This window comes from Physeter macrocephalus, chromosome 11 (genome assembly GCF_002837175.3).
Source record: "Physeter macrocephalus isolate SW-GA chromosome 11, ASM283717v5, whole genome shotgun sequence".
NCBI lineage: Eukaryota > Metazoa > Chordata > Mammalia > Artiodactyla > Physeteridae > Physeter > Physeter macrocephalus.
Window position 1 is genome coordinate 29633734 of NC_041224.1, and position 14318 is coordinate 29648051.

The 14318-nt window shown below is 46.4% G+C and overlaps 1 non-coding gene across 1 annotated transcript; it reads left to right on the forward strand.

Annotated features, from left to right (window-relative positions):
- Positions 1-6959: 6959 nt before the first annotated feature.
- LOC112066483 (U6 spliceosomal RNA) lies at positions 6960-7066 on the forward strand. The gene has a single exon (XR_002892688.1). It is a non-coding gene; the product is annotated as a U6 spliceosomal RNA (small nuclear RNA).
- The last annotated feature ends 7252 nt before the right edge of the window (positions 7067-14318 follow it).

A 14318-nucleotide genomic window follows, 5' to 3' on the forward strand; every position in this document is an offset into this window, starting at 1 on the left:
AGGCAAAACCATCAGCAGGCAACAATATCCATCTATAACTGAAAAGTTTTACTTCCAAACCAGTAAGACGAATGTGTTTTCAGTACCGATTTTAGTGTTCTTTGCAAAGTAAACTTACAAAGTTTACCAAGTCAGCTTAAGGTAAAATATTAAGTAAATCATTGGAAAGGCAGTACCAGTTTATGGCAAGAAAAACAGGAAGGTGCTTTATGGTATGGGAATGACTGAAGTTGGGAAAAACTTGGACAACCAGACATTTCTCCTTCTTCTTGCTGCCTTTCTGCACATCTGCACCTGGCGTGCCTTTCCAGGACTTGCTTGGCCATTTCAGAAAAGGTTAGGAAAGCAGTGAAAGGTCTAGCCAGAGGTGGGCATCGCTCAGATGGATGCTTCTCCTATCAACACATTGTTTCTGCACTGCATCCTTGCACCTACAAGGCCGGCCTGTGGACCACAGTGAAAAATTCAACCCCTCTTTAGTTTTCCCTGGGGCTCCCACTTTGCAGCGATACTCATGAGCCAGGCTCAGCTTTGTAGAATCTCATTCATCAGAATCACTTGAAGGCTAACAAGCCGGCCCCTCTGCCGGGGCCACATGTGGGCAGATCGGATGTCTGGTGGCTGCCGATGCCAGCAAGATTGACAAAGAAACATGTGATGACTAAAGGTCTCAGGAAAGAACCAGGGGTTTCCATTATCCTAGGCTTTCTGGGTAATGCAATCTGAAAATCAATTCTCATTAAAAACAAGTGATACTAAGACCTCTGACAGGTTACATCTTAAGTGATAATTAAAAGCATATTTCCTGACGCTTAGCTGCTATGAAATGCATCCCTATTTATGCCACAGAGGAGGTCTCAGGCTAAGACCCTGTGGACAGTCATTCGCTCCCCCAGGAAACCTCAGAGTTCCTGGAGTGTCATTCATTATTTTAATCTGATTTTCTTTACTTAAGTGAAATAGAACCTGGCATTGGCATTCTCTCTCCAATTCCACCAACAGTCCTTAAAAAGCAATTAACATCGTCGTAAACCAAGGAAGGAAGATTTATTTTGCACAAATACAGTCTTTAGTGCAACGTGTGGATGGACTTTATGAATCATCAACAGCACCCCGCTAAGTTTTGTAAACCTTCCTCAGTTAATACAAGGAGACATGGTGGCTGAGACGTTAAACTCTATTTGAGGTGTCACAATGGAAATCTCAATGTCGGGAGCCCAGAAGTGGGCAGTGGGGCTGACAGGGAGGCTCAGACTTTCAGAAAAGTATGAGAATATTCACGACGGCAGATAATAGTTACTGATTTGCCCTTTTGGATATCAAGATGTCGAATTTTATCTCAAAAACTATTGGCAAACATGAAAATGTTCAGGATCTCTTGCTTCTGAGATTTGCAGATTATCAAAACATCTCATTAAGACCCAGGAATAAGCCACCAGGTCAAAAGAACAAAAACGTGTCCATTATATGTTGTTTTACCTTCCCAGGGCCACCACAATGAAGTACCACAAACTGGGTGGCTTAAAACAGCAGAAATGGGGCTTCCCTGCTGGCGCAGGGGTTGAGAATCTGCCTGCTAATGCAGGGGACACGGGTTCGAGCCCTGGTCTGGGAGGATCCCACATGCCGCGGAGCAAATAGGCCCGTGCGCCACAACTACTGAGCCTGCGCGTCTGGAGACTGTGCTCCACAGCAAGAGAGGCCGCGACAGCGAGAGGCCCGCGCACTGCAATGAAGAGTGGCCCCTGCTCGCTGCAACTAGAGAGAGCCCTCCCACAGGAACAAAGACCCAACACAGCAAAAATAAATAAATTACTTAATAAACTCCTACCCCCAACATCCAAAAAAAAAAAAAAAAAAAGCAGCAGAAATGTATTGTCTCACAAGCTCTGGAGGCTGGAGTCAGATCAACGTGCCAGAGGCCATGCTCCCTCTGAAAGCCCTAGGGGAGCATCCTTCCTCACCTCTTCCAGCGTCTGGCAGCCCAGGTTTCCTTGGTTTGTGGCAACATTACTCCAATCTCTGCTTCTGTCTTCTGTGTTTCCATCTTTTCATCTTCTCCTAAGGACGCCCAATATACTGGATTAAGGGGCCCGCCCTATTCCAATATGACCTCATCTCTTTTTTTTTTAGACATAGTTTTTTTTGCTAGTTGCAGCAAAATTAATACATATTTCCCACTAAATATTTAAGAAGCATAGAAATCCATAAAAGCACTTGAACTTCTTTTTTTTTTTTGAAATTTACTTATTTTATTTATTTTTGGCTGTGTTGGGTCTTTGTTGCTGTGCTCGGGTTTTCTCTAGCTGCGGCGAGCGGGGGCCACTCTTCGTTGCGGTGTGCGGGCTTCTTACTGCGGTGGCTTCTCTTGTTGCGGAGCATGGGCTCTAGACGCACGGGCTTCAGTAGCTGTGGAGCACGGGCTCAGTAGTTGTGGCTCGCGGGCTTCAGTAGTTGTGGCTCGCGGGCTTCAGTAGCTGTGTTTTTAGACATAGTTTTTTTTGCTAGTTGCAGCAAAATTAATACATATTTCCCACTAAATATTTAAGAAGCATAGAAATCCATAAAAGCACTTGAACTTCTTTTTTTTTTTTGAAATTTACTTATTTTATTTATTTTTGGCTGTGTTGGGTCTTTGTTGCTGTGCTCGGGTTTTCTCTAGCTGCGGCGAGCGGGGGCCACTCTTCGTTGCGGTGTGCGGGCTTCTTACTGCGGTGGCTTCTCTTGTTGCGGAGCATGGGCTCTAGACGCACGGGCTTCAGTAGCTGTGGAGCACGGGCTCAGTAGTTGTGGCTCGCGGGCTTCAGTAGTTGTGGCTCACGGGCTTCAGTAGCTGTGGCATGCGGGCTCAGTAGTTGTGGCTCGCGGGCTCAGTAGTTGTGGCTCGCGGGCTCTAGAGCGCAGGCTCAGGAGTTGCTGTGCACGGGCTTAGCTGCTCTGCGGCCTGTGGGATCTTCCCGGACCAGGGCTTGAACCCGTGTCCCCTGCATTGGGAGGCGGATTCTTAACCACTGCGCCACCAGGGAAGTCCCAGCACTTGAACTTTTTTGTTCTTCTTTTTACTTATGTTAGGAGCCGGCTGAGGGGTGGTGGGAGTGATCCAGGTCATTTGGAATCCTAGTCCGGAGGCCATGGAGGCAGACATGCCTGGAAAGGAAGCTGTACTGTTCTTCAAGGTGTTCTTGTGTTTGTTTTTGTTTTGTTTTTATGTTGTGGCTGCACTGCATGGCATGCGGGATCTTAGTTCACCGACTAGGGATCACACCCGCTCCCCCCGCATTGGAAGCGCGGAGTCTTGACCACTGGACCGCCAGGGAAGTCCCCAAAGGTGTTTCTGTCAGACACTCGTGAGTCCTGGAGGGGTCCAGGGTGGAAAGAGGCCTCCTCCTGCTCTGACTCTGCTGTCACAGCTGCCATAACATCTCTCTCCACAGCTACAGGTCCCAAAGACTGTATTTGCTTCCTAGGGTTGCTGTAACAAAGTACCGTAAATGCTTGACTTGAAAAAACAGAAATTTAATGTCTCACAGTTCTGGACGCTAAAAGTCTGAAACCAAGGGGCAATATGACCTCCTCTTAACTAATTACTTCTTCAAGGACCCTATTTCCATAGAAGGTCACATTCTGAGGGACTGGAAGTTAGGACCGCAACCTCTCTTTTTGGGAGACACCGTTCCACCCATAAGACACGTGGAAAGAGAGATTAGTCCCTAAATGATGATTGGATAACTGGCGAACCTTTAGGGGAAAAATGAATTCCTTAATTTCTTACCCACTCCTTACACTAAAAGGCCAAAGGGATCTAAGTCTTAAATGTGAAAAGTCATTAGCACAAACACTTCTCTGCAGGCATGGTTTGAAGAGCTTTACATGTAACAAAACTGAATCCTCACAGCAACTCTGCTATTGTCTCTGTTTTACGGCAACAGAAACTGAGGCACAGACAAGTTAATTAATTTGCCCGAGATCACACAGCTGGTAAGCGCTGGAGCTGGTTTCAGAGTCCAGCTGGTTCCTGGCAGCTTGGTTCCAGAGTCTGTGCTCTTGATCAATTTTATATGATTTTTTTTGGGGGGGGGCTGCGTTGGGTCTTCACTGCTGCGCGTGGGCTTTCTCTAGTTGCGGTGAGCGGGGGCTACTCTTCGTTGCGGTGTGCGGGCTTCTCATTGCAGTGGTTTCTCTTGTTGCAGAGCATGGGCTCTAGGCACTCGGGCTTCAGCAGTTGTGCAGTAGTTGCAGCACGTGGGCTCAGTAGTTGTGGCTCATGGATTCTAGAGCACAGGCTCAGCAGTCGTAGCACATGGGCTTAGTTGCTCCGCAGCATGTGGGATCTTCCTGGACCAGGGCTCTAACCCATGTCCTCTGCATTGGCAGGCGATTCTTAACCACTGCGCCACCAGGGAAGTCCCAATTTTATATGATTAATACACTCTTGGAAGAGGGCAGTTCTAAAGTCCATTTCTTTTTTTTTTTTTTGCAAGAAGCAGTTTTGACAGACAATAAGGATATGCAATAAAGACCATTTCCAAGGTGCAGAGCCCTAAGAAGCCTTGGACTGCTATCATCCTCTTTCTCCCAGGCTTTTCAATGCTAAACTCCTTTTTTTTTTTTTTTTTTTTTGCGGTAGGCGGGCCTCTCACTGCCGCGGCCTCTCCCATTGCAGAGCACAGGCTCCGGACGCGCAGGCCCAGTGGCCACGGCCCAGGGGCCCAGCCGCTCCACAGCACGTGGGATCCTCCCGGACCGGGGCACGAACCCGTGCCCCCCGCATCGGCAGGCGGATTCCCAACCACTGCGCCGCCAGGGAAGCCCTAAAGTCCATTTCTTTAATGGTCTTATGTAGTGTTTAAAATTTTGTAATAGGGACTTCCCTGGCAGTCCAGTTAAGACTCTGTGCTTCCAATGCAGGGGACACGGGTTGGGTCCCTGGTCAGGGAACTAAGATTCCACATGCCTTGAGGCTAAAATAAAATAAAATTTTGTAATAGATATGCATCACTTTTAAATTAATGGGAAAATGGTTTCATCTTTCTCCTTTTCTTCTTTTCCTGCCCACATGCCCCTGCCCCTGCCAGGGCCGGATAGATGGTTAATCTGTTGGAGATTTGCTACTAAAGGAACCCAGAAGCTTCTAGGATGGAGTGTTTGCTGTAGAACTGCTCTCTTATATCTGGAATTCTCTGTCTTCCTTGGTGCTGAAACTGTTTCTGACTCGGCCAAATACAGATTTCTTTCACAGTTCTGAAGATGGCTGTGTGGGCTTTTCTAACCTTTCTTCTCCAGCATTAACCACTTACGAATCACCTGGAGAACTAGCTGAGCTGTAGCTCCTGGTGTTGAGTGGGGAGGGGGATGAACCTGAGATCCTCCGTTTTCCAACATCCCCCAAGGGAGGCCTAGGCCATGTCCTTGGACCACACTGTGAGTCGTGAGGTCCAAACCTCTTCCTTCTCCATCAGCCCTACCTCCCATTTCTATTTCCCTCTGAAAATCAGGACTGCAGAACTTGAACTTGAAAAAGCAAAAAGGACCAAGGCTAGATCCTCTCCTAAGACTGTCTTCCCAACAGGCTCCTCTTGGGAGCTGCCTGGGGAGAAAGAAAAATGAGAGAGGGAGTACAGAGCATTCCTATTCAGCCTGTGGAAATGTGGGCCCGAGAAATAAAGCCCTCCGACACTTCCACATGGGAGACACCACTCAAAGCGAATTCGCCAAAAGTTGGGCTTCTGCCCATAGGAGCCAGATGGCCAAAAAATGACATGTCACTACACTGATAGTTTGGGTGCTTTGTTTGTTCATTCACTTGGTCATTTTACTGCTTATTTGCTAAGTGTGGGTCCCTGTACCAGACACACGTTTATTTTGTTATTAACAATAGAGAAATAATGTGGGGTCTTGAGCGCTCTTTTTCTTCTGGGATCACAAAGTGTGTTAAATAAAGCATCTTATTCCTGTGCTAAACCAGCCATCACTCCCTCTTAGCAGATGAAGGAAACTAGCACATGAGTTCCTGATGGTCACCTAAGCAAGGCAGCAGAGTCAGAGCCAGCACAAAGCTCCAGGCTCTACTTTCTGCCACTGCTTGTTGCTAAGTCCTTCACAGCAGGGAAAGGAAAGGTATCAGCATTTACGGATCCCCTGTACACTGGGCAGTATGTCAGGCCCTTTCTATAGGGGACCTCATCAGAGCAGATAAGTGGCCAGAGTCAAACCACTAACCCAACCTACTACCTTCAAAAGCAGATCAAAACCACAGTGAGATATCACCTCATACATGTTAGGACGGCTATTATCAAAACAACAACTGCAACGCAAGACAACAAGCATTGGTGAGGATGTAGAGAAGTTGGAACCCCTGCACACTGTTAGTGGGAATGCAGTATGGAGCTTCCTCAAAACAGTGGAACTAGAACTACCGCATGACCCAGAACTCCAATTCTGGATGCATATCCACCAGGAATTAAATCCCAGATCTCAGAGAGAGATACACTCTCCTATGTTCACTGCGGCATTGTTCACAATAGCCAAGACATGGAAGTAACTGAAGTGTCCACTGATGAATGAATGAATAAAGAAAATGTGATGTACACATACAATGGACTATTACTCAGCCTTAAGAAAAGGAAATAATGGGCTTCCCTGGTGGCGCAGCGGTTGAGAGTCCGCCTGCCGATGCAGGGGACACGGGTTCGTGCCCCGGTCCGGGAGGATCCCACACGTCGCGGAGCGGCTGGGCCCGTGAGCCGTGGCCGCTGAGCCTGCGCGTCCGGAGCCTGCGCTCCGCAACGGGAGAGGCCACAACGGTGAGAGGCCTGCGTACCGCAAAAAAAAAAAAGGAAATAAAATGCTGTAATTTGTGACAATACGGATGAACCTTGAGAACATTATTCTAAGTGAAATAAGCCAGTCACAGAAGGACAAATATTGCATGATCCCACTTATATGAGGAAATTAAAACAGTGCTTGCTTTGGCAGCACATATACTAAAGCTGGAACGATACAGAGAAGATTAGCATGGCCCCTGTGCAAGGATGACATGCAAATTCATGAAGCATTCCATATTTAAAAAAAATAAAATAGAAGCAGACAGTAGAATGGTTGTTGCCAATGGGTACACAAGATGAATAACTTCTAAGACTGTGCTGTACAACACTGTACACTGTTAACAATACTGTATTGTGCACTAAAAATCTGTTGAGGGTAGATCCCATGTTGTGTGTTCTTACAAAAAAAAAAAGATGTTTCTAGGAATGTGAGTTGTATGCATGAACCAGGAAAGTGAGATTTTAGTGAAATAATGTGTTTACCACACCGTCGTGCATAAAATATCCAATGTAAAGACACATGTAGAGGGACTTCCCTGGTGGCGCAGTGGCTAAGAATCTGCCTGCCAATGCAGGGGACACGGGTTCGAGCCCTGGTCCGGGAAGATCCCACATGCCAAGGAGCAACTAAGCCTGTGCACCACAGCTACTGAGCCTGCTCTCTAGAGCCCGCGAGCCACAACTACTGAGCCCTCATGCCACAACTACCGAAGGCTGCGCGCCTAGAGAAGCCACCGCAACGATAAGGGTACCACAACAAAGAGTAGCCTCCACTCACTGAAACTAGAGAAAGCCCTTGTGCAGCAATGAACACCCAACGCAGCCAAAAATAAGAAGAGTCAGGTACTGTGGGGAAAAAAATCATCTATATGGTCAGCAAAAAATTCCTGGTAAGTCAAGGGATTTGTAAATGGTACCATTGCCTAGGAGTTGATACTGAAAGCATTAAGCTATTTGACTTAACACGATGTAAACAGATATTTACCACGTGCTTATTACGTAAATACAAACGCGTTCGTAGGAGTGCAAACATGGGTAAAAGAGATGTCGGTCCTCAAGGAACTTACTCTCTAATTGGGAAGATAAGGAAAGCAGATATATAATTATTTCTTACTTTACCAGCTGGGAGAGTTTGGACAAAAATATTCAGATTTCCTCTCCATTGTGGTAACTAGGATGGATGATGCAGTCAACCAGGACTGAGGGAGGAATGGTGAGATGGGGCCAACTTGGGGAAAAGGTCACCCTGGCACGCTGAGAAGGGGATGCCTGCCCGTGACAGAGGCCTGACCGTCTTCATAGACGTCCCTTGCGGAGTCACCAGCAGCAAGACACCTCTCGGCCCCAGTCTGATTCTGAGTAAACGCAGTTAGTGGCTTTTGTTCCCTGGATACTTGCTACTCCAATAAAATTGCTTATTTAAGCGATCTGAGCCCAATGTAGACTCCAAGCCACACTCACCGCGCTCCGTTTATGAAAGGAGGGAATCCCTCCTCTCAGTGACACATACCAGCCCCAGATGGAGTGTGTTTTGCCACCTCCCAGAAACAAAAAGCTCTCCTTAAACTCAAGTTTAAATTACATTCCCGAATTCCTTTTTGTTCTTTTGTAGAAAAGGCTAAAATCTTGAAGCTGCAGAAGTTCGTCATTGCATGTCCCCCTTGTCATTAGCTCACTGCCCCTCCTCACCTTTTGTTTTCTCACTCTGCTGTCTGCAGCTACCCGGATCTCACGGACATGCAAACCCCTGCAGCTGAGACACTCGGCTCACCCTGCAAAAGAAAGGAAAGCAGAGACAGTGTGTTCATTTAATACCTTCCAAGCAACTCTGTGTCTTCCTCCGGGATCACCCCCTTTCGCTCTGGAGCCTGTGCTTATGTACATGCCTGGCTCGAGCCGCAGTTAAACTTTCACACACACAAATCAGAATAGCAATCCCCAAGGGCCCTCGATCCCTTTCCAGCCTGACTAGCATCATGCAGGGCAAACGGTCCAAGTTGGCTTGCCCAGAAAGTGGGAAGGCTGTGTTATAGAAACACTGCCTGGTGTCATGGCAACAGAACAGATAGCATCCCCCCCACGCCTGCCTCCACGGCCGGCTGGATGTGTGTCTAAGACATGACGGCAAAGGACCAGCCACGTTCAGAATCAATCTTATTTTAGGGAGGAATTAAGTCTCCATGTCCTTTGGATGATGAATGACTGCAACCCCAAGGGCCATATCTATAGAGACAGTCACAGGAAACAAAGAAAAAAGACCCATGACTTGCTTCAGTTCATCCTTCATCGGAATATAATATATAGTTTTATTCTTACATAAGGAGGAGAATTTATGTCAGACTTTCATCCTGTTCTTTGCATATGATCTTATTGAGGGCTCCCCACCAGCCACCCATGCATACGCTATTTGCACAGTGTTGTAGGACACGCCATGGGGTTTATTCCTAAGAGAGCAGCTGTCTCTGCCCTCAGGCGTCTATCCTCAAAAGTGCAAAAAATTAAATGAGGCTCCACCTTGAACCTCAATCTTTGCTTTAAAAATAGGGAGGGAGTGAAATGGTTGCCTAGCATATTAGAATAAACATTTTCTCACCTTTTAATCAATCACATAGTTGTTAATTGTCCACTAAGGATGGAGAAAAAAAACATCTGTTATCTGTGAATGGAAGCCTGGTACAAACTTGCACCATCCTTGAAACTAATGTGCTTCCAGGGCAAATTTCCCTGCCACAAATTGGCATCTGCTTTAGGCAAATACAGAGAAACTGTAGAATTAAACAGGTAGAACATAACTGGGAAAGTGGAACTTGACATGAAAGCAGCACATTATATTCTAAACAAAGAAGAGCTGAATTTTGGATGATCCACTCTTGGATAAGTAATGTGATCATTCCATTCCTGTACAACTCGTTCTGGCTACAGCTCATCCAAGGCCCCCAGTCCTTCTCCTTCTTGCCTCCAGGGTGCCCACCCCTGCGAAGCACGGCTTGTGGTCTGTTTCTCACTTCTAATCAGGACATATCCTCCAAGTCCCAAGAAGAGTGGTTCTGCCCTGCCCCCTCTGCCAAGAACAGAAGACAGCTAGGAGAAGTGTTATTAAGCAAAGAGATGGGAGGAGAACAAATACATAGTCTCTCCCCATTGGGCTTTCAGATTAAGAAAGATGCATAACCCTCCATCGGTAGAGAAAACTAAGCCTCCATAAGTCAATGGAAATTACCTGTGAAAGTTCATAAGTGTAACATTAGGTAGAGCCGGATGATTTTGTTGAAAGGACTTTTAAACTCCTTCTAAACAGCTGAATGTCAAGGCTCACCGTCACTGACTTCCCTAAGTCCAACCAACATGAACTTGACCTGACAGTGACTTTATTCTCACCCACTCCCAGTTTTTGGAGCAAGTTGCAACAGTCATTTCTTCCATCCTCCGGCCATCTGCTCTCCTCCCGCACAAAGGGAGTCAGTGAGGAGTGCCCCCGCCCCAGATTCCATTAATTCTGACCCTTCCCAGCTTCTTTCTTTTTTTACTACCCCAGAGTTACATGACTAGTGCTTTTCATGCTTAATTCCAAGCAATCGTGAAACATCCAATTCTTCCCATCTTCAGAAGTACAAAGCCAGGATTGCAGGAAGATCAGAAAAGCAAGAAGACAAATCTGACATTTATTTTCTTGTTTTTGAAGGACAACGCAGCACTCAAATGAGATGTCAGATTTTTAAATAGGTCACGGGGCTGCAGTTTTCTTCCATGTTGGTATGTAACCCATGGAGACTAATTTTACACTGATGTAATGAATGTATAATCTAATCAAGAACAATTTATTGCATGCCTGCTCTGTGTTCAGCAGTGTAAGAGATGCCAAAGTGTTCGTATCTAGTCGAGAGGTAAACATACACCCAAGGAAGTCAACTCATAATAGAAGCAAGTATCCGAAGGGTTCTGCCAGTGATATAGAGAGTAAAAGTTCAGAGGAGGGAGAGGATATTGTGAACCAGAGCAGCCAGGAAAGGCATGGGAGGTGATGTGGCTGAACCTTGAAAGATGGCAGGATGGCAGAAGCCGGAAGGAGAGAGAAATGTTCAGTGCCCACTGTGAGAAGACAGCCCTTCCCAGAACAGCAGAAAGTTGGCATTGGAGAGCAATGCTAATGTTGGCACGGAGAGCCTACGAGTGTGGGTTTAGCATCTCCTGTCTCCTTTCCTCTTTGCTTAATTACCCAGTGAATTTTGTCTTAGGTGCTGCTGTGGGAATGCAATGCTGCATATGGGCTGGAGTGAAATTAGTGCCCTGGTTAGTGGAATGTCGGGATTATTCCCACTGGGGTTGGAGCGTACAATGAGTGACAGACGCGATCCAGCTCGGGAGGGTTTAATCTTTGCAACAGAGAAAGAGACACTGGCGTCAACTTTCTGTTTACTCAGAGCTTCAGCTTTTCTCCCCCCGCAGTGTGGGTCCTCACAGAAGGTTTTTTGTGGGATCCCTGCAACTCCTGTGTGCAGTTGACAGTAGGGGTTTCAGGAGTTTCCACACTGATCAGGGTTCCCTGGCAAAGAGAACAGTCCATTCTGGTGAGCTTAAGCAGAGGATTTATTACCAGGCATCACTTGATTCCCAGGATCCTCAGTGGGACCGAAGAAACTGAAGAAGCTCTAGGCTGAGTTTCCAGGAACTCCTCCCAAAGTCACAGCACAGAAACGGGCCACCATGGAGCTGCCACGGGGTCATTGTCGGAAAGCCACATGCTGTTTCAGCTGGGACTCCACCAATTCGGCTGTGTCCATACCAGCACGAGGCATGCCTTGCACCCTGCTCTTCCCCCTAAGTCAGTCTGGTCCTTCTTTGTGATAAGATTTGCACTGAGAGAGATGAATCTATTTTTAATTTCATTCCCCATGAAGGGAGCACTTTTCAGATGGTACTTCCAGCTCTGTCCCTGACTGGGGATTGGCTAATTTGTGGTGGCCTCCCTGAACTCAGCTGATACCCGCTCACTCTTTGTCACACGGGTTTTACGGGCTGTTAAAGTGGCCTTCTAGAAAGGTACAAAGACTTGAAGAAATTCCAGTGGATCCTCTCCAATTCAAAGTAAGACTCACCGGCCTCCACGGAGGGCCTACTGTGTGCCAGACCTTGTGCTTTTCGTGAGGCGTTTTCTCCTTTAAGCCTCCTAACAATCCAGTGAAGTACATTTTCTAATCTGCACCTTAAAGATGAGAGGATGCAGGCTCTCCCAGGCTAAGGGATTTGACTAGAGCTGAGACTCCAGGGCTCAGAGACACGTGGCTTCACCACCACAGTTCTTAATCACCCGGCCATCTATTTCCTACTGAAAACTCCTTTTAAAAGTGTAAATTCAAAAAACTTCAAGCTAAACCCACACTCGTAGGCTTTGCCCATCAAAAAAGACCCATACACGGGTCCCCCCAGTGGGAAACGTAGCTTCTCTTCCATTGGCTTAAAAAAAAAAAAACTAAGGCTTTATATTGGCGGCCAGTTCTGTACGGAAATCCCATTTTATTGAAACGATCCAGTCTTTTCCCGCAGTTCTTTGGCTAAAAAACATGAGTACCGTCCTTTCCAGGCAACAAAAACTTGGTCTCTGCCCTTGTGGAGAGAATAGTTTTCAAGGTAATAAGGAGTGCAGGAAGCCACCATATTATTTTCTTCTGCCATGTTTTCACAGCTTCTTAGAACAGGTAATGAATACAATCCGCATTGTTGTTTACTGCTCCGCTGGAACTAACTTCATTCCCAGGGCTATTTGTCTATTTCTGGAAAATGAATTATAAAGACCAGTCCGGCAAATCCTGACCCCTTTGATTGTGAGGAAGTGCACACGACAGAGTGCCTTTCACTGGGCACCAAGGCACGAGCATCCTTTCACGATCGCTCATCCATCACGGATCCTTTGGGGTTATAACCTCCAGCAAGGCATGCATCAGGGTGTTCACTGCACAGCAGCCAGAGACTTCCTGACAAAATCCAAGCCTGAGTGAGTCACCACCCCATCCAGAATGATTCCTACCAGCCCTGCCACGGTTTGGCCCCTTTCTCCTCTGGTCTTGCATAAACTCTGCTCTCCTCTCTCATCCTGTGTTCTCTGCTCTGGTCACACCACCCGCTTCTCAGTCCCTCTTCCGCCTTCGGATCCCAGCCCACTGCCCCCCACCCCGTCACCCCTACACTCACCCACTGCCTTTCCCCTTCACAGCCCTGCTCACCCTACAACAGTACATGCGCTCAGGACGAGTTTTTGACGGACATCTTTCTCCCCCAATGAGGTGTGTGCTTCAAGAACAGGAATCAGGGCTGCTTTTGCAATTCCTTCTATTCCTGGTACCCAGCGCGGTGCCTGGCATGTGTGTCGAAGGAACAAATGAGTGAATGAATGCATTTAAAAAGGGAAGAGGGCTGAGTCATTGATTGCACTTAGGGACGAACAGAAAAGGATGGGACCCAGCGTCTAACAGGGCAGGAGAACCAGATGTCTGTGTTTCTCACAAAGCCACGAGCGAAGGGCGGAAAGTAATGCACTTCTGTACGGCCCGCGCCCAGCACAGGGTCTCGTGGGCAGTGACAGGTACCAAGCAATACCTGTCAAATCAAGTGCTATCATGCTACCCTGTCTCATTTCCGACAGCCACCATCTAGCCAACAATTTTCAAAGAAACTGACCAATCCGTTTTCACAGATCAAAGGCAAAATGCAGTGCGGCATATCCAGTGAAAATGAATTGAGCTGTTTTCCCAAAGACGTGTGCATTTAATATGAAATGCTATCGGGCAAAGAAATAAGGACGGAAGAAAAAAGGAGGAGCCCATCAACATGACATCAGGTTTTCTTGCCAAAAAAGTGCTGTGCTTGCTCAGACAGACTGAATATCCATCCTAGATTCACTCAGCATGGCTAACTGCTAGCCAGAGCCCATTTTCAGCTGTATAGCAATTAGTGACAATTAGATATATTACACATATTTATTTGTAGACAAAATTCAATAATTATGGTTGCAAAGACAATGGCACGTTTTAGAGAACTCTGTATGCGCAAGAGATTAGGGTCTTGTTCGACAAGATGTTACAGGGAGATGGTGAGATGCATGAAAAAGGGTCTTATTATTTTCTTTCAGGTATCATAGAACTGAGAAATAGGTTTCTTTAAATCCCATCATTTTATTATACCATTACAGTTTACCCTGTACTGTTCTATACCATACCTTTGCAAATGAATTTGATTCTACGCTATTCATATGGGCAAGCATTTAGAAATGAATGAGATGGGCATCAAATATAAATATATTACAGTTCTTTATACATTATGATGTTTGTCCCAATTACTTCAATGGAAGAAGTAAATTATGATATTAATATCTTATTTACATTCAGAATAACTCTGATGATAAGTCATCCATTTTATTTTTGCAAAATGAGGAAATCATGGAGAGTTTAAGAAACATCCTCAGACAAATCGGTAGGACAGTTGGATAAACTAGAAATC